Here is a 20,390-nt window from a genome sequence, read left to right as displayed (position 1 = left end):
GACCTCGATGTTAAGTCACTTTTGAGTGGTCATGTGCAGAAAGCTATTTTAAATTCCTTTTAAAACCAAATATGTTTTTACTTGGAACAATAATTCAGCTGCATTTCAGTTTTCTAGCTTCTGTACAAAGAAACATCTTTGAACTGAGAGGAAGTATCGAAAATTTCACACAAATAGAACTTTTTGGAAACTTTTTATATGCATATCCTAAGGGATAATAGTGGAACCCTGTATAGTCCATAGCATTAATTAAATACTACTGTAATTTGTGGCTGCATGCACAGATATCATGGCTGACAATGGGAATAGAACCTGGGATCTTAAGGACCAAATATACAGATTTCTAACATTTAAGCTAAAGAAGGACTCCTTTATCTGTAAGTAGCAGGCTGTTACAGTTTCTGGGGCAGCCATTGGGGGAAAGACAAAATCGTATACACTAAGCCACTGTTGCAATATAATATTTAAAATTTATATTTATAAAATTCAGTCTTTTGATTGACATATTAGAAATGCTGGACCTTCCGACTAAACATATAATTTTGAAAATGTATTGGTAATAGTGGTAATTAATAACCTGTTCCCAATTACATGGAGTTGCACTGATTCATCAGGCATTAGCTAATGCCTAATGATCTGATCCAGAAACTATTCAAGTTATTCGGAGTCTTTCCATTGACTTTAATGTGCACTGAATCAGGCCCACAGGCAGGATACTAGTACAGATGATCCTATATTGTAGTGTGATCTGACATGGAAAATCACAAACCCTGAGCATCCTTCATTAAATGTTTTCCCTAAATTTCATAAACCTTATAAGAGGGATTTTATTAGAATTTCTGGAAAAAAGTAATTAGTGTTGTGGCGTTAAAAAAAGGTCAAACACTCCTGACTAGTTCTATTTAAAATAACATTTGGAAAGCAATAAGAGTTAGTCTTACGGAAAATATTCAGGACTCTCCTGCGATAGCTAATAATCTATCATAGATAGCAGTTTTTCCCTGTGATGTGACTTACTACATATTCTACATACAGATTGTTTTTAATTTGGATTTATTTATTCCAGACAATAGTCAAGTATGTTATTTTAAAATACTATACATCTGCAAATGCTTTTAATTTGTTGATACAATTAAGCACCAAATAGATAATTTTGAATCTTAACTTTTTAAGTGCTAAAATCTACAAAACTGTGTACAGATCATCAGTCCACTTGCTCTCAGTATGATCAGTAGCCATGCCAAGTGCCCCCGTGGAGAATTTTTGAGCAGGAAAGGTCAACATGTATTTCTATTGGAAAATGCTCCAAAAGGGTATAAGCCACTGGTCTAAGAACCCACAAAGCACAGATCAGTGTACACTCTACTCTGCCTAAAGACCCAGGGGAATTTGAGAATCTGGGGCCCCACACCTTTTCCCATCAGAGGGAGAAGGAAGAGGCACTCACTTAAGCTATTTCGCCCATCTCTTCCATGAAGTAAACAAGTTATCATTGCACATGCCCACAGCTCCACAACAGGAAAGGAAGAGAAATGCCTCGTCTCTTGGTGGTGGTTAGGAGAAAAGAATCAACACAAGTAAATACTAAATCAAAATTCTCTCAAATCATCATGTACTTTATTTAGGTTTATGTTGTTATGAGGGGCACATCTTGAAGCATTTACTCTCTTTCCTTGGTTGTTCTTATTAACTGCTATGGTGATTTATTTGTATCATGTCTTTTTTACTCAACCAGACCCACTGTGATGGGATGTGTCCACCACACACCTGAGGAAGTGAAAGATGGGCTAAAATCACATCTCTGCAATAGGACCACAACCACCACCTGTTATTGCAAGGGTGTGAAAGGGGGAAAAGTGGAGTCTGCTGTGGAGGATCAGTGACTCTCTCTGATTAAAAAGAAAGGAGAGAGATGGGCTCATGGAAAAATAGACTGCTTTAGGGCTGGCAACTCTGAATTTGTAGGAAACCTCGGCACTCTTGGGACAGATGAGTTAAGTCTGGCCCTGTTTCTCTCATGTTTCCTGTTCTTATCCTTGTAACAAATTATCACTGTCTGTGGAGTCTAATCTAGTTACCCGTTAACTTTTATTTCCTGGCCTTTCGTGCCTTGGCATCCCCTGATGCCCAAGTGAAGGGAATTGAAGATTTCCTGAGTAGGGACTTCAAAATTTGTCCCCAGCTGTATATACTTGCTTTTATAACTTACATGGGATGACATACTTGAGCTAATCAAAATCCTTCATGTATATGGTTGTACTGTACATCAAAATTGCAAACAAGTTTGCACACAGCTCATGTTTTCATAGGGAAGCATATTGATTCTGACTTATGCTAGGAAATCTTAATTTCTTGTTTGAGTTCTCCCAGTGTCCCTTTCAATTGTTATGGGTGAGGCAAATTGGCATCTAGACCATAAAAATGACTACTTAGTCATAATACCAGATGATAAGGGCCTTCATAAAGGTTTCCCCAGGCTCAATGTGCAATCATTGGTGCATATGTTTCACCCTTCCTCTAACTGCTCAGTATAGTGCAACAGTGAAATGTGTCATCATCTTAAACTAACATATAATTAAATTAGTGTGCCTGCCAGAAGTAACAGATTTCAAAGTAAGATCAAAAATATAAATAGTAATATTATGCAAATTGCTTCTAAGGCATGCACAAAAACAATATATTTGTATGGCAACTCCAGTATCCTTTCTAAAAAGCAAAATTGCATGGCATTGATTTATTCATTTTATGAATGTGTAGTTGCATTGCCTTAGGGAAAAAATTGCCCTTTTGTGCTGGGTGCTTCCACAGCAGACAGGTATCTGCATGAGAGCTGAGGATGATATTCAAGGCAGGGGTTATGAGATCTGTGATTATATGGATGCAGTGACCCTAGCAGCTTGCAAAGTAGCTGGGATTGCTAGCCACTCTTAAGAGTTGATTTAAAGAACTGTCATAGGAAACCATTTGCAGTGCACAACAAGTTTGTATAGGTCCTACAAAACCTCAGGAACTATGATAGATGTTCTTGACAGCCATCTACTGACACCTTATCTATTAATTATTTACATATACGCAGACACAGTCACTCCTATAATAGCTACTGTTGTTGTTTTCATCTAGTGTAGTGGCTTTGGGAAGGTATATTGAGTGACGCAGTTATACCACTCTAACCCTTGGTGTAGACAGCACAATATTGATGTGAAGGTTTCTCTCTCATGGAGGTGGATTAACTAAGCCAATAGGAGAAGTTCTCCTGTCAGTGTAGTAGTGTCTTCACTGAAGTCCTACAGCTGCCGTAGCGTTTTAATTATAGACCTGCCCTTAGCTTGGCTATTCCCTAACTTTTAAAAACTTCCTTTTGCAATCATAACCTGCTCTTACTGTGTAGTGGGCTTTTCTTTTTAAGGAATTGTGCAGTACGTGCGACCATTCAATATGTGCGTGAAGTGAAAGTCATGCCATACACCTGCTTTTCTTTTTTTACAAGCTGTACCTTGTGTGGTGTCCAATAATTCTGAGGCCAGAGACCCTCTCTAGTCATTGAAGCATTTCCCAACTGTTGGTACATATCAGCACATGCACTTCTGCAGTACCTAGGGTGACCAGATGTCCCGATTTTATAGGGACAATCCTGATTTTGGGGTCTTTTTCTTATATAGACTCCTATTACCCCCATCCCCTGTCCCGATTTTTCACACTTGCTGTCTGGTCACCCTAGCAGCACCCCTCTCCCAGACTTTCTGCCTGGAAAGCTAAGCTACTTAAATATACAGTTCCTGATAAAATACTATGAAACAACGAGATTTCGGGATGGCATAGCCTACATGATCTGAAATCCAGATGCACAGCATGCTCTCCACTTCATTATGGTGTATGGCTCATACCACTGAACTATATAAGCAATTTCCATTTTGCTGTTGATTTGCACATGCTGTTATAAAAGAGTTAACATAAAATGAACTATTTTTCTTGTTATAGGTATCTGAAGAGGATGTGCGTGGGGAGGAGAGTAAGTGTGCCACGAAAAGAGGACCCCAACCATGAGGGAGGGTCATGGAAAAGAACAAAAGAAGGAAGGTGAGAAGCCTTAAGTTTACTACACCCACCTCAGTTTCAACTCAACAGCTTCATTATTTAACATTCTGTACTGTTGATGCACTCCATTTAAACATGCAGACTGAATTACACTCCTGGGAAACAAAACATGAGGCTGCCCCCTAAGGGACTGTCACAAAGCATCAATATCAGCATAGTTAAGTTAGGGATCATCTAACAATTACAATACTCCAAACAATAAAAATGCGTTCATAATACTGCTACTTAGCTTTTAGATAGCACTGTTCATCTATCTCTCTCAAAATTTGTACAAAAAGTGGCAGGTATTTTTATCCCCCTTTAGCAGATTTGGAAAATGAAACCGTGCAGGGAATAAAAATGTTGGCTTGGTATGTGGCAGGAAAGATGCAAGATCAGGCCTTCGGAGTACAGTTTTTCCCCTGTTATAATAAGTGACAGTGCTGGAATAGGCTGCAGGGTTGGTCAGCCAACTGCTGTCACTCCATCCCTTCAATGGAGATTGGCTGTTGACCACATTTGGCAACTCTGCTCAGTCTGGTTTTAAATTGTGCTCTCTGCCCTAGCCTTAGATCAATAAAAACCTTCTCTTTGCTGGAGCTGACTATGAAAATTAATAATGTAATCAGTGCAGTATATCATTATATTTACTTTTACATGCCTCCCTCCCCTCCCCGATTTTAAATTTTCATCATGCCACAGAAGCTTCTATTGACAATTCATTACTATGCTGTAGGAGCTGTTGGGGCGAAACTGGAGGGCTTGGTATCCAGGTAGGGAACATTTAGGACTGTACTCAACTGAGTAGGCAGGGGAGATAATTTCTGCCTTTTTGTAACTCTGTGGTTGAGTGGCTTTTAGCAATGAGCAGGAGATGTTTCTCTTCCTCTTCACTGACTCTGCTCACAAGGTGAAGATTTGAAATGCTTGGTGCGTGGAGGTGGAATATGAAGTCATACTTCCTCTCATACCAGCTCTTGACAACAAGCAGCTTCTCCACTGCCCTTTGGCTGAATCTCTGCCAGTAAATCTAAAAGTAATGGAAAAGTATATTAGCTTGATATTTCTGTTAAAATGATCCACAGTTAAATAGTGGACAACATTGAAATGACAAATGCTATCCCCAGGCTTCAGAGCTTGCACCTGTCCTAGAGCTGTTGTTTCAGGCTCTTTGGGACACTCACCATCATTTTGTACCCTTTTATTATTTTGAAGGCTTTTTTTTCCATAACCATAGAAATGTAGTTTTTTAGATGAAAGTAACTTCAGCTGCACTATTATGTGGCAAATTGTGTGGCTGCAGAAACATGGACTACATAATACTCAGTCCATAATGTACAATTTTGTCTGTTTTATACAGGTAATTATTTGTATTGTGGTAGTGCTTAGGACCCCCAGTCATGAACCAGGGACCCATTGTGCTAGGTGCTGTACAAACACAGCAAAAAGATGTCATTGGCCCCAGAGAACTTACAAAATAAGATGTAAACAGTACTGGGAGACTGGATGATTCAAGGAAATAGTGTTGGACTAGGTAGGTCCAGCGATATCTAATCCAGGATAATAGTAACCAATGATCTATGTGAAATGAATGTGTGATCTTAGTACAGTTCCAGGTGCAAAAAGAACCACATAGTAAAAAATCAACACATTAGCTGGCACTGAGTGTGACCTTTTTTTAAAATCAGAGATACTTTGAATTTGTTTTAAGACACACAAGCTAATTAATAGGACTTTTGGTTGTGTATTGAAACTGACTTACTGAACTCTGAGATTTGCCTCTCACTATCAGTTTTATTAATTACCACAGGCAACGGTTGCCCAAAAGCAAATATTTAACTTATACAAAATGTTGATTTATAAGCATAAATGGATGCTAGGTTAGACACAGCATTCAGAACAGAAATGATTTATATAGAATGTAATTATGGGTCATCGGGGATGAAATCTGATACTAAGCTTTTGTTGAGGGGCAGGAACTAGCTATGAGGAAATAGTCTGTGAATCATAAATGGTAAATCAACATGATTTTTTCTAATTGGTCCAACAAATACAACAGCTGATTTTGTGTGTATATGCTTATATCTGATACTTCATTGTAGTATGTTTGATCTGGATATGCAAAAGCAAATTGGATACTGAGCTCACCAAGTTGCTTTTTTGAGAGAGAGGTTAGCACTTCCTTTGTTTTATCCACTTCAAACAAATATTTTAGATTTGGGCTAGATCCTACACTGGTGTAAATCTGTATAATTTCCTTGACTTTATGGATCTACAACAATTTATACCTGCTGAGTATCTGATCCAATAATTATGACATAAGAATTTGAGCTGTAAAAAAACCACAAATAACCATATTTCTGTTAAAATGATCAATAGCTATATAGTGGACAATGTTGAAATGTAAAATGCTATCCACAGATTTCAGAGCTTGCATCTGTCCTAGAGCTGTTTCAGGCTCTTTGGGACACTGTATCTATTTGTACCTGAATATTTGGAAGGTTATTTTTCACAGTAATCAGTCACTAAAAGTTGCATAAATAAGTGAGGTTGATTAAAGGCATAACTGTGATGGTTAAGCCATAGAAGAAAGCGCTTCTTCAGTATTCGTGAGTTCAGCATGCTACTTGGTTTCCAGTGTTCATAAACCCAGGGTCGTGATCAGGAGAGAAGACATTTAAAAACAAACAAACAAAAAAAACCTTCTAACTTAAAGCACTGAGAATAGAAAAGAAATATAGATGTTGCCACAGCAATTGACAATAATATGTAAATTATGCTGGGGACTTCATGCTTCAACTTTTAGTCAGGATTAGAATGTCTGGGCTCTTGTTATTTATATTCTTTAACACTCACTTTGGACCCAGTCCTGCAAGGTGCTGAGCCCCCTGAACTCCCAGTGAGGGTGTTCAGTACTCTGTAGGACTATGCTCCTTCTGAGCAGTTGTGACTTGTAGTAATAAACAAGACACTGTAATATTTGGATTTCTGAAAAGCAGCAGAGTATTATAGAAATGTCAGGTCAGAATTGAAAATGGCTATGGCCATAAGCAGTACAACCTATATTGGTCACCGCCAAGTGCTCGGTGGCAGTTAATTAACCCAAAAACCTCAGTAAATGCCAGTGGCTTTAGGTGGATGAACGCCTGAGGAGGGTAGTGGAACCCTGGATGGATGAAATGCCATCAAAAAGCGGATGAGTAAATTCACTCAGTGTTTTTGCCAACAGATTGGGCACTTCAGCTGTGGCTGATAACCAATATAGGAGTGGAGCTCCAAAAAGCAGGCAGATGGAAGATCTCCTCTGTGCTGGCAACTCATGCAGCATAACTGGTTCCAAATGTATCAACTCCCATCCTTCCTTTAATCCAAACCAGCAAAGTCGAGAAGGGGACACTGACAGATGGGCAAAGCAGCACCTCCATATCAACTGCCCAGGCTATTGCTGCCACATCACATGGAGAGGACATTACATCCTTGCTGGCAGCACGCACACAACACGGAAGGTGGCAGTTACAGGTTATAAGTCTCCCTTGATTCTCATAGAGGAGGGAGCCAAGGGTCAACTTCAACAGTGGGAGGAATCATTGCATTACATTGGTCAGCCACTGCCTGCCACAAAGCTGGGCAGCCCCTGGACATTTAGGTGCTGACCCACCACGATCGGTCTGCCTCATGGGGTGCGTGGGGCTAGACCAAAAGTTGAAAGACAGACAGAAACCTGGCAAAAATAGGAAACCAAGAACTTTCCTGCTTGGAAGCGGGGATGTCAGGTCCATGTATCTGGAATTGATAGACTATGACCTACAATACACTAGCAGCATATGGAAGTCAGCTTTGATAAACTGTGAGCTGTACAAACTCAATGTTGACATTGTAGCACTCCAGGAAACAAGACTTGCAGATGCTGGTTCTGTCCAAGAGGCCAATTATACCTTCTTTTGGCAAGGTAATAGCAATGAAGAAAATTGTCTGTGTGGTATCGGTTTCGCTGTGAGAAACAAGTGGGTAAAGCTCCTAGAAACACCCATTGGGAACTCGGAGCATATCATTTAAACTTCAGACGACCATCGGCTCTGTGAACATCATTAGTGGTTATGCACCAACACTCAATCTAGCCCCGAAGGAGAAGGATACATTTTATGACTCTCTATCAAGTCGTCAAAAGAATACCATCAACTTGAGCAACTTTTCCTCCTCAGTGAGTTCAGTGCAAGAGTTGGCGCAGACAACAACTCATGGCCAGATTGCCTAGGACATTTTGGCATTGGCAAGATGAATGAGAACGGCCAACAAATTCTTGAATTCTGCACCCAAAACCAAATATGCATTATCAATTCATATTTTACAGGAAAAGATTGCCCCAAAGTGTCATGGCAACATCCATGATCCAGTCACTGGCACCAATGAGATCTTGTTATTGGGGGGAAGACCTACCTTAGTGGAGAACACTCGCACATTCTACAGTGCTGATTTGTGACACTGACCATTCCTTGATTATTAGCAAAGTGAAGATTACAGGCAAGAAATTACATAGAGCAAAACCTAGAAGCAAGCCCAAAATCAATGCTATAAACATCAAAAACCAGAGGAAATGCCAGGAGTTTGCAAAGGCTTTTGAATTTAGCATGCACTACCAGAGAAGGCAGAGGAATTCTGTGAAGATTTAAGAACAACAATCCATGAAACAACTTTAGCTACATTCAGGGAAAACTGATCATGAAAACAGGACTGGTTTGAAGAAAATGAAGGGAACTATTACCTCTCATGAACATTAAGAACACAGCCTATCGGGAACACAACAAGAAGCCAATGGAGAGCACCAAATGAGACTTTGACATGCAAAAACCGAGGTACAGCGAGCAAGCAGATGCTGTGCAAATCATTACTGGACCAAGCTCTGTGAAGAGAGAGACAGCTTCAGACACAGGAAACCTCAAAGTCATGTATGACTGTCTGAAGAAAGCTCTAGGCCCCACTGTCAAAAAGATTGCCCTTCTCAAATTGCACAGCGGTGAAATCATTACAGATAAAAGCAAGGAGTTGTCTCATTGGGTTTAACACTATTCAGAGCTATATGCACAAGAAAGAAACATCACCAGAGAAGCACTGGACCAAATACCAACTCTAAAGGTTGTGCCAGAGCTAGATGTGGAGCCCACTGTAGAAGAGCTAAGCAAGGCCATTGATTTGCTATCAAGTGGCAAGGCTCCTGGAAAAGAAGCATCCCAGCAGAAATCCTCAAGTGCAGGAAAGACAGCCTATTACCGTATCTTCATCAGCTGCTACTTAAATGCTGGAAAGAAGGCAAGATACCACAAGAGATGCATGATGCAAACATCACCACTCTATATGAAAATAAAGGCAAAAAGGGCAACTGCAACAACTACAGGGTGCTACTAAGTGTTGCAGGAAAAGCTTTCGCAAAAAGCTTAGTGCACTACAGCAGCTGGCGAATTGTCTACCCCGAATCACAATGTGGATTCAGGGCTGGAAGATCACCTATAGACATATTTTCTCTGCGTCAACTCCAAGAAAAGTGCAGAGAGCAAAACCGACCATTGTACATCACCTTTGTGGACCTAACCAAAGTATCCGACACAATCAGCAGAGAAGGTCTATTTGCAATATTAGAAAAGATAAGATGCTCACCACCCCTGTTAAAGTGTTATACATTAATTCCACGACAACATGAGAGCAACTGTCCAGTTTGACGGGTCCACTTCAGACAGCTTTGAGATGTGGAGTGGAGCAAAGATGTGATCTTGCCCCCATGCTCTTTGGAATTTTCTCTGTACTCCTGAACTGTGTGTTTAAGGGCATGAAAGATCTACTACAAGAAATCATGGACTGTCTTTCAAGTGCCTGTCAGGCATTTGCTCTCATCGTCAGCATTAAGAAAACTCTTGTATTAGGACAAGATCCTTCAATCATCTTAAATGCAAACTAGCTAGAAGTAGTCCAAAAGTTCAGCTACTTAGGTTCTACAGTGACCACCAACCTCTCACTGGATAAAGAACTAAATGTTCACACTGGAAAGGCTGCCACCACCTTTAGCAGACTAAGTGGAAGTTAAATCCTAATGAGGAAAATAGAAAGGAGCATAAACTCTGGCCAAAAAAGAATTTGAAGTACAGCTAGCCAAAGATTCAAAGTAATAGCAATTTTTTTAAGTACATCAGAAGCAGGAAGCCTGCTAAACAACCAGTGGGGCCACTGGATGATCAAGCAACTAAAGGATGATAAGGCCATTGCGGAGAAACTAAATGAATTCTTTGCATCAGTCTTCATGGTTGAGGATGTGAGGGAGATTCCCAAACCTGAGCCATTTTTTAGGTGACAAGTCTGAGGAACTGTCCCAGACTGAGGTGTCATTAGAAGAGGTTTTGGAACAAATTGATAAAATAAACAGTTATAAGTCACCAGGACCAGATGGTATTCACCCAAGAGTTCTGAAGGAACTCAAATGTGAAATTGCAGGACTACTAACTAGTCTGTAACCTATCATTTAAATCAGCTTCTGTACCAAATGACTGGAGGATAACTAATATGACGCCAATTTTTAAAAAGGGTTCTGGAGGTGAAACCAGCAATGACAGGTCAGTAAGCCTGATTTCAGTCCCAGGCAAAGTGGTTGAAACTATAGTAAAGAATAAAATTGTCAGACACATAGATGAACATAATTTGTTGGGGAATAGTCAGTATGGTTTTTGTAAAGGGAAATCATACCTCACCAATCTATTAGAATGCTTTGGGGGGACAACAAGCATGTGGACAAGGGGGGGCCCAGTGGATATAGTGTATTTAGATTTTCAGAAAGCCTTTGACAAGGTTCCTCACCAAAGGCTCTTAAGAAAAGTAAGCACTCATGGGATAAGAGGGAAAGTTCTCTCACATATTGGTAACTGGTTAAAAGGTAGGAATAAATGGTCAGTTTTCAGAATGGAGGTAAATAGTGGTGTCCCCAGGGGTCTGAAATGGGCCCAGTCCTATTTAACATATTCATAAATGATCTGGAAAAAAGGGTAAACAGTGAGGTGACAAAATTTGCAGATGATACAAAACTACTCATGATAGTTAAGTCCCAGGCAGACTGCGAAGAGTTACAAAAGGATTTCTCAAAACTGGATGACTGGGCAACAAAATGGCAGATGAAATTCAATGTTGATAAATGCAAAGTAATGCACATTGGAAAACATAATCCCAACTATACATATAAAATGACAGGGTCTAAAATAGCTGGTACCACTCAAGATCTTGGAGTCATTGTGGATAGTTCTCTGGAAACATCCATTCAATGTGCAGTGGCAGTCAAAAAAGTGAACAGAATATTGGGAATCATTAAGAAAGGGATAGATAATAAAACAGAAAATATCATATTGCCTCTATATAAATCCCTGGTATGCCCACATCTTGACTACTGTGTGCAGATGTGGTCACCCAATCTCAAAAAAGATGTATTGGAATTGAAAAAGGTTCAGAAAAGGGCAACAAAAATGATTAGGGGTATGGAATGGCTGCCGTGTGATGAGAGATTAATAAGACTGGGGCTTTTCAGCTTGGAAAAGAGACGACTAAGGGGGGATATGATAGAGGTCTATAAAATCATGACTGGTGTGGAGAAAATAAATAAGGAAGTGTTATTTACTACTTCTCATAACACAAGAACTAGGGGTCACCAAATGAAATTAATAGGTAGCAGGTTTAAAACAAAAGAAAGCATTTTTTCACACAACACACAGTCAACCTGTGAAACTCCTTGCCAGAGGATGTTGTGAAGGCCAAGACTATAACAGGGTTGAAAAAAGAAGTAGATAAATTCATGGAGGATAGGTCCATCAATGGCTATTAGCCAGGATGGGCAGGGATGGTGTCCCTAACCTCTGTTTGCCACAAGCTGGGAATGGGAGACAGAGAATGGATAACTTAATAATTACTTGTTCTGTTCATTCCCTCTAGGGCACCTGGCATTGGCCATTGTCAGAAGACAGGATACTGGGCTAGATGGACCTTTGGTTTGACACAGTATGGCCGTTCTTAGGTGCTTATGGTCATATTTGAATGTGACCCTTATCAGACACCAAAGTAAAAATGCACACAACTTCTGGATAGTTACAGATTAATAGAATTAAAGGCCAGAAAGGAGTAGTATGATACTCTAGTCTGATCTCCTGCATAATAATGGGAGTGGGTGACGGGATGGATCACTTGACAATTACCTGTTCTGTTCATTCCCTCTGGGGCACCTGGTACTGGCCACTCTCGGAAGACAGGATACTGGGCTAGATGGACCTTTGGTCTGACCCAGTATGGCCGTTCTTATGTTCTAAAAGATCATGCAACAACTCAAAGCTTACTATCAAGACCAAAATGCTAGTGGACCAATTTTACATTCTCAGCACACTCATGTATGGTGGAGAAACATGGACAATTTATGCTCATCAGGAGAAAAGATTAAACAGTTTCCACCTATATTTATGCTACATACTCAACAGCAAATGGCAAGATAAAGTTACCAACACAGAGGTTTTTCAAAGGGCAAATTTACCAGATATGACCACTCTGCTCGAGCAAAGATGACTGCGTTAGGTGGGCCATCTGATTAGGTTGAAAGATGGATGCATGCCCAAGGACATGCTATACAGGGAGCTATCAGAGGGAACAAGAACAGGACAGGACATCCCAAGCTTCACTATAAAGAAACATGCAAGCAAGATATGAAATAATTTGGAATCAATCCTAACCAATGGGAAATCTTGGCAAGTAATCTTAACAAGTGGCTCCATCATCCCCATCAGGGCATTAAAGTCCATGACAGGAGCTGGCTCCTACAGCTTGAAGAGAAAAGAGCCCATAGGAAGCAAGCAATTCCCAACCAGGACACATACATTTGCAACTGCCCAGGGTCATGCAAATCTCAGATTGGACTATTCAAATCATATGAGACATTGCAAACCTTCTACACTATAGGCTGCAATTCCCACCATCTCTCGCAGACAAAGAATCCCAACAAATTATAAAAATAGAACTTCCCATACTAGACTAAATCAATATAGAGTTGGACAAGAATTTTTTGATTAAACTATTTTTGTTGGAAAATGTCAGTTCATCAAAACCTTTTCTGCAGGAACATACCAGCTTTGACAAATATTTCATCAAGACGTTTCTCAGGTGGAATTTCTAATAGAGACTGAGGGACTCTAGAATATGGAATAGCCTTGCAGATCAGCCACCTATCTGGGCATAAATCCCTGCTGTAAATCAGGCAGAGCAGGGACTTGTACCAAGGTTCTCCCGTATCTGAGGTGAGTGCCCTAACCACCAGGATATTGGCTCTCTCTCACCTTGGTTTTTCATCAAAAATGGGAATTAATTCAGAGGAGTCCCATGGCTCTTTGTTATACAGGAGGTCAAAGTAGACAATTACAGGGGTCCCTTCTGTCCTTATATCAACATTGTTTCTTTGAAGATTTCTGGAGCCTCTAGTATTTGGAGCAGGAATGGAAACTTGGCAAGGAGGATTTCCTTGATGTCTGTCTTGGGGTCAGCAAAAATCCACCCAGATTTTCAAAGCATTACAATTCAGATAAACTACCATTTGCATATGCTCGGTAGAGGATGTTAGAAGCTGCTAAAAATCTCTGAACGTTGCAGCCGTTCTGAGCTGGCTGCAGCACCACAGATGCAGATCTACATTTCCAAACGGGATTTATGCAGCACAGCAGTAGCAGTGTTTAATTTGCACTATGAGACTCCATTTAAATTCAATACCCAGGAAGGAGAGTGAAAGAGGCAAAGGGTATGAAGAAGAGAAAATATGTTCTCTTCTGGTTAAGGCATTACACTGGGATGAAGGGAGATGCATTCTATTCCTGGCTCTACCACTGATGGCCTTTGTGACATTAGGCAAAACTGTATCATAATACGTGTGTGCAAGGGTGCCAAATTAAAATTGCCCCTGCAACCTTAAATCTGTCACTTCCTAACTTTTGAGGCTTTGATTTTGTAACCTTAACATTCTTTTAATGTAGTTCTTTGCATGAAATACATTGTCACTTTGCTTTTCTACCTCTGTTGCAACTGAATTTTTCATTCTTTTTGTTTCCTCTTATATAGTACACTCTTAACAGATAGCTATGGTATTCCTTGTACCTTTAAGAAAAGGAATGCAAACTTCTGTATTCCGATGCAAGAGGTATGAAAAGATTCTATTTCGCTCACTCAAAGCAAAGACAGGGAGGCATTCAAATTGACTGTGAAAAAATAAATAGTGCTGAAGAACACCTGCACACTCCCACACCATGCAGCCTCTCATTTTGATGCTATTAGGGAAAGGGACTGCAATGCAGTTTAGACAGAAAATAGCTGTATATTACTTTCTGAACCTGGAAACGTTTTAGCTGAGGGGAAGCAAATCAAGAAGGAAGAAAGTGGGATCCAGTAAAATTTTCTACTTGGCCAAAATCTGTCACCAGCACCACCAGAAAGGAGTGGAAGAATGAAGCCCTCAGCATTGGTTTTTATGCATTCTTGGGCCAGTGGGTCCTCCCCTCTAGGAATGTCTTAGAAACAGCACACTTTTCCTGCGTTCCTTAAAGTGCACATACAATAAGATCTCCTCTATCGCTAGTACTCACCAACACAACCAGATTGTAGAATCGTGGTCACCTTTGCTGTCCATGTCTCTTGGGACTGGATCCTTTGGTAACTCTGGTCTGGAAATCTCTAGGCCAAATTCTGCTTTTACTTGCACTGGTGCAACACCACTGAAGTTAGTGTGGTATAGGGTGACCAGATGTCCCAATTTTATAGGGACAGTCCTGATGTTTGGGTCTTTTTCTTATATAGGGTCCTATAACCCCCACCCCCACCCCCTGTCCTGATTTTTCACACTTGCTGTCTGGTCAACCTAGTGTGGTACCACCATTATATAGAAAGTTGGACAGTACAAAGACAAGACAAGCCTGTTCTTTTTGTCTGCCTATCATTCTTTATTTCTGTACCTATAGCTCTGTTTCTAATTTTTTCCCTCTCTCTAGAGCCTAATCATGCTCCCAAAGAAAGAAATGGCAAAAATGTGTGCATCCTCCATTGTCTTCTCTCTATATTCTCCCCCAATCATCTGTGTTTATCAAATGGCACCGACTCTTTTCCTTTACCACATTTCTTTCAAGCACTGCCTTTTCTACATTTACACATCATCCCTCCCCATCTGGTAACAAGTATGAGCATCATCTTAGAATCCTATCACCCAGTATTTTTAAATGAGTTGAGTTAATGGAGCATGCATCATTTTCAAAGTTTGCTATCATAAGTACATAGTGAATGCAAGACGAAGCAGATTTGAAATTATATTCAAGCATTTATACCTCCCTAATGATCCCCAGTTGGTTCTTTACTCATCTAATACATTCAACAAATCTTTTCTCCTCTACTCATTCTGTGTGCATATGTGTGAGTATGAGAGACATGCATATGCACCAAATTAGGAGAGAAGGAAATATATGTAAATTTATATCCTCCCTTATGTGTGGGAAAGAGCTTAGGAAACTCTCTATTCAGGACTGACATATATATTGTTGGACTGGGTACTGAATTTTGCATGTATGTTACGTACCATTATTTTCAATTTATATAATGCCAGTTTCATTTTCATTCTCCAGGAAGGTAATTGTAAACAATGTGTTTCAGTAATTGCTAAAGTCTGCCCCTCTATTCCTCTCCAAAATGTTCCTTTTAAATACCTTTTAGATACTGGGGTGTACATTTGATCAGTCCTAATTACCTTATACACTGGATATACATTTATAACAGCTTAGTTTACATTCTACTTTTCCTGAGTCAGGTGAGTTGTCTTAAAGGTGTTAATATGATCCTGTCACTGTACAATACTACACAGTTAAATGTAGTTTTAAAGCTTTAAGTATAGTGACCTCGGTCTGCTTAGTCCAATGGCGCAAACACTCGAGAATTTAGGCTAAATTCTGGAAATTTATTGATCAGGATACAAAGGAGAAAAAGAATCAGAATAAGACATAAGTACTTTGGGGGGGAAATTGAGTGATTATGCAGAACAAACTTAATCAAAACCATCAAAGTCCCTTTTTCAGAGAGAAGATATTAGTTAGAGATCTTATTCTGTCAGATAATCCTCCTTCATAGGGAGGAAAGATTAGTTCCGTTGTTCAATTCTATGGTATGAATAATGGCCACTTTTCTGGCTTCTGACAAACAGATGGGAAAAGGATGGGGGGAAAGAGAGACGATAGTAAAGGTGGGCTAAATGTTGCTCTTGATGATGATCTGAGGATAGCAGTTAGCTAGTCAATCATGGACAAATGCTCTGGATTGGTAGGTTGCCCACGACAGTTGTTCTTTCCTTAGGCCTTGGCTACACTGGCAATTCACAGCGCTGCACTTGCTGCGCTCAGGGGTGTGAAAAAACACCCCCCCTGAGCGCAGCGAGTGCAGTGCTGAAAAGCGCCAGTGTAATCAGCGCCTGCAGCGCTGCACACACTCTCGCAGCACTGCACACTCTCTCGCAGCGCTGCAAGCTATTCCCCTCGGAGAGGTGGAGTCCTTGCTGTGCTGCGAGAGAGCTCTCACAGCGCTGGCAGCGCGACTACACTCGCACTTCACGGCGCTGCCGCGGCAGCGCTGTGAATCCACAAGTGTAGCCAAGGCCTAAGTGATTGTCCAAGTAACAGTATAACCCTTTCTGAAAAATGGATAGCCCTAGTGTCCAAGTGCGTGCTATTTATTGTTGAGCGCCTAATGGTTGTTGCATTTGTTCAGAGTCTCCCCACTTCTGTCATCTAACACACACATTTTGTAAAGCCTTTGGGGATAACTTGAAACGTATTGTATAAAACCCAATTCTGTTCTGTTAATGCTGGTCTTGTTTTTGCTGCTTACAAGAGCTTTCAATTATTTAGTGATTTAGAATCAACCTAAAGTCCAACACTTTGGAGAATTTCACTATCAAGTTTTCAGAGATATATTATTGAGACCCTGCTGCTCACAGTGCTGGCCTTCACCCTGTCCAGTTCCTTTGTTGTTCAGCATGTATAGCTGTAACTTTCATTTCCTTCTGTCTGTCTGTAATGAGTTCATACTTCTGCTCTTGCTCTTACTCTCTTCCTGGAATCACATCCCTGTCTATTGTGTGTAGTGTTTGTTTCTATATAACCACCTTCGTTATAGTGCCTACTTAAGCAGGGGTAGGCTTTTTCATTTTTTCCTGTAAGGTATGAATCAAATAAAAATACTCCAAGTGTGGGTTGATTCTATGTTTGTGTAACCCTTCTGCCCACCTAAGTTGGTGCAACAAGGGCCGGGTTCTGTATCTAAGGGTTCCATTTCAATAACGCAATGCAAAACCGTCTCGAGCCCCCACCCAGTGACCTGGGACAATTACATACCACCCCCTGGATGCCTCTAAGAGGCAATACATCCCGTCTCGCAAGCACGGAGTCTGAGTGTAGCAGAAAATGTTTAATAATATGAGGTAAACGACATCAGCATTAAATTGGAAAAACACCACAAACAGGATGCATAACACAAACAATGAGCAAAAGACCCACCCCAGCAAATTGGGCTGTGTCCTTTCCCTTTGGATCTTGAATCCAGCAATCCAAAAATCACCCAGAGTCCCCAAAGTCCAACACCCCCAAAGTCTCTGCCCCTGGTCAGTGCAGCCTCAGACTAAAAGGGGGGCATGCAGGTTGTTAAGGGGCACCTTATGTGATCCGAGGCAGGCCGGCCGTCTCTCCATGGGGTTCCGCCGCAGCCTTCACCACGAGCCAGTCCACTTCCTGCCGTCCCACGAACTGCTCTGCTCTACGAGCTGCTCCGCTCCACTCACCGACCTGTGAGCCACTCCAGCTGTCCCCGCAAACAGCTCCGCTCGTCGTTCCTTGGGCCGCTCCAACCATCCCCGCAAGGCTCCACACCGCTCGCTGCTCCTCCAGTCATCCCTGCAAATTGCTCTGCCAGCTGCTTAGCAATATAGCTTCAGGCTCCCTGAACACAGCACTCAGTGATCTCAGCTCTTAATAACTTTAGCTCTTTTGTGATTTCAGCTCATAGTAGGGGAGCTCGAGTGCTGGCGCACCATTGGTCCAAAGTGAATTCAGCTCAGCAGCCTGTAACTAGACTCCTAATGGAATCAAAGTTAGCTCTGACATTCAACAGTGGGGGGTGAGGGGGGAAGATGGGGAGAGAGAGAGAGAGAAGCTGGTGCAATTGGTGTTTCAAGCCCTCAAAGGGGGGGCCCATACTATCAGGTACAAATACCAGTCCCCCATCCTCTCTCAATGCACTGGGTTTTGTAACCCATGCCCCTTGTCAAGCAAGTGCTACTTAGGTAATAGTGAGTCCTTCTGTCATACAACAGTTCTACTGGCCTTGATTCATAGAATCAGGGTAACAAAACTTTATTCTTCCTGCCCCAATAACAGAGAAACTGGGGATCCCACACCAGACAAAGTAACCACTTTCAGTTGCTGTTGTTTCATGCCAGGCGGGTGGGTGTGCCTATGCAAACAAGATCAGCCCCTGGAGTTCTTTTCCACACTCGCCATAATTCACCACCAGATGTCAGGGTAGAGCTCATCCTGACTCTGCTTACATCTGCAAACCAAAAACGACTGAAGTCTTACAAAATGAAAGCTACCCTCAGCTTGTCCCAGTTCTACTCCAAAGGTAAAATATAGATTAGCAGCCAGATTGAATGAAAGCACTGTGATCTAGATACAGTGACTCAAAAATGTTGCCTGAAACAGCAGCTGACATTAGGCAATATGCCAAACACTGTTACTGATAGAAACAAATAATTCTGTCCTGAACAAATTGAAACTTGTGCATTACTACCTTGACAATGCCATCTGAATGAATCGAGCTAAACTGGAGGAGCAAGGAAAGACCATGAAATATCTGTGATAAGCATGAAAGCTGAACACTGAAATCCTATTGAATCTTTAATGACAGTGTGGAAATGTTCTGAATGGAGATGCTAATTTAGCTTGTTGCTTAAATATAGTGAAGGAGCTCCTATTATTCAGTGTATGTATGTCTAATTCATTGTAATCTGAGCAAACATTATAAAACTGATTTTATTGTGCTTTACTTCCTTCTCCAGTAAGGATTATACCTATAGCACTAATTAGAAGGGACATAATAGGGGGACTCACTGGGTCCACTGTCCTTAAATAATTCTTCTAGATGTGTTCTGGAGCGAGGGGAAAAGTCATTCAAAGCAAAAATGTTCATCAATTCAGTGAATACAAAGCTCTAGTAGCCAGATCCTCAGGTGCCTTCTGGTTACTTTGAGTCACACTGATGGAACAGAACAGCCATAAATCTAGTGGATTTGGCTACCTGAGGATTTTCCTTGTTGGTGTGAATTCTCAAGTGCGGTCTAGGAAATAGTGGTATGCATGCGACTAAGGCAGGGCGGCAGAGGAAAGGGGCATCCATGTGCATAGGCAATCCCAGGCTGCTGGAACAGATCCTTCGGGCAGCAAGCAGCAATTTATAAAATAGATTAGCCTGAGATTGGCCTATTTTATGTCTTTGGCCAACTTGACAGGCAAACAGCCGGAAGATCTAGGATGGGGAGGTATAATCTCAAGGTGGCTTTGGACTACACCTCTACCTCGATATAACACTGTCTTCAGGAGCTGAAAAATATTACCGTGTTATAGGTGAAACCGCGTTATATTGAACTTGCTTTGATCCACTGGAGTGCGCAGCCCCACCCCCGCAGAGCACTGCTTTACCGCGTTAGATCCGAATTCGTGTTATATCGGGTCGCGTTATATCAGGGTAGAGGTATATTACCTTGCTGTGCTGAGTACAGCTTGGATGCATTGTGAGATCTAAGTCTACGTTTATCCATTGTGAAAGCTGAGAATTAAGAATCTGATCTGGAGAGATGTTAAGCTGCATCAAAAGCTCCCATCGACTCCAGTGGGTATTGCTTCACTGAGCTGAAATTTGTGGAAGGTGTGTGAGCTTGGCACTTTTCAGGATCAGACCCCAAATTCACAAAGGTCAGGAAATTCAAAAGTTAAGGTTCCCACAAACTCATCAATATTTTGCATATAGCCTTTAGGATTGCTATTAGTGATGTTGTATTTAGATGATAGAAGTGGGAACACAATTTGCTGCAGGAGGATGTTTCCTCAGTGAAGTCTTTGTCACTGAGTGAGCAATCCTTGACAACGCCATCAAGCAATGATATACTGTAGATGAGTTGGAGCTTTGACACCAACAGCAATATCAGCAATGTCCTGAAACAGATTGATGTGAAGGCT

Source organism: Malaclemys terrapin, chromosome 6 (genome assembly GCF_027887155.1).
Source record: "Malaclemys terrapin pileata isolate rMalTer1 chromosome 6, rMalTer1.hap1, whole genome shotgun sequence".
Taxonomy (NCBI): domain Eukaryota; kingdom Metazoa; phylum Chordata; order Testudines; family Emydidae; genus Malaclemys; species Malaclemys terrapin.
This window is presented reverse-complemented; position numbering follows the sequence as displayed.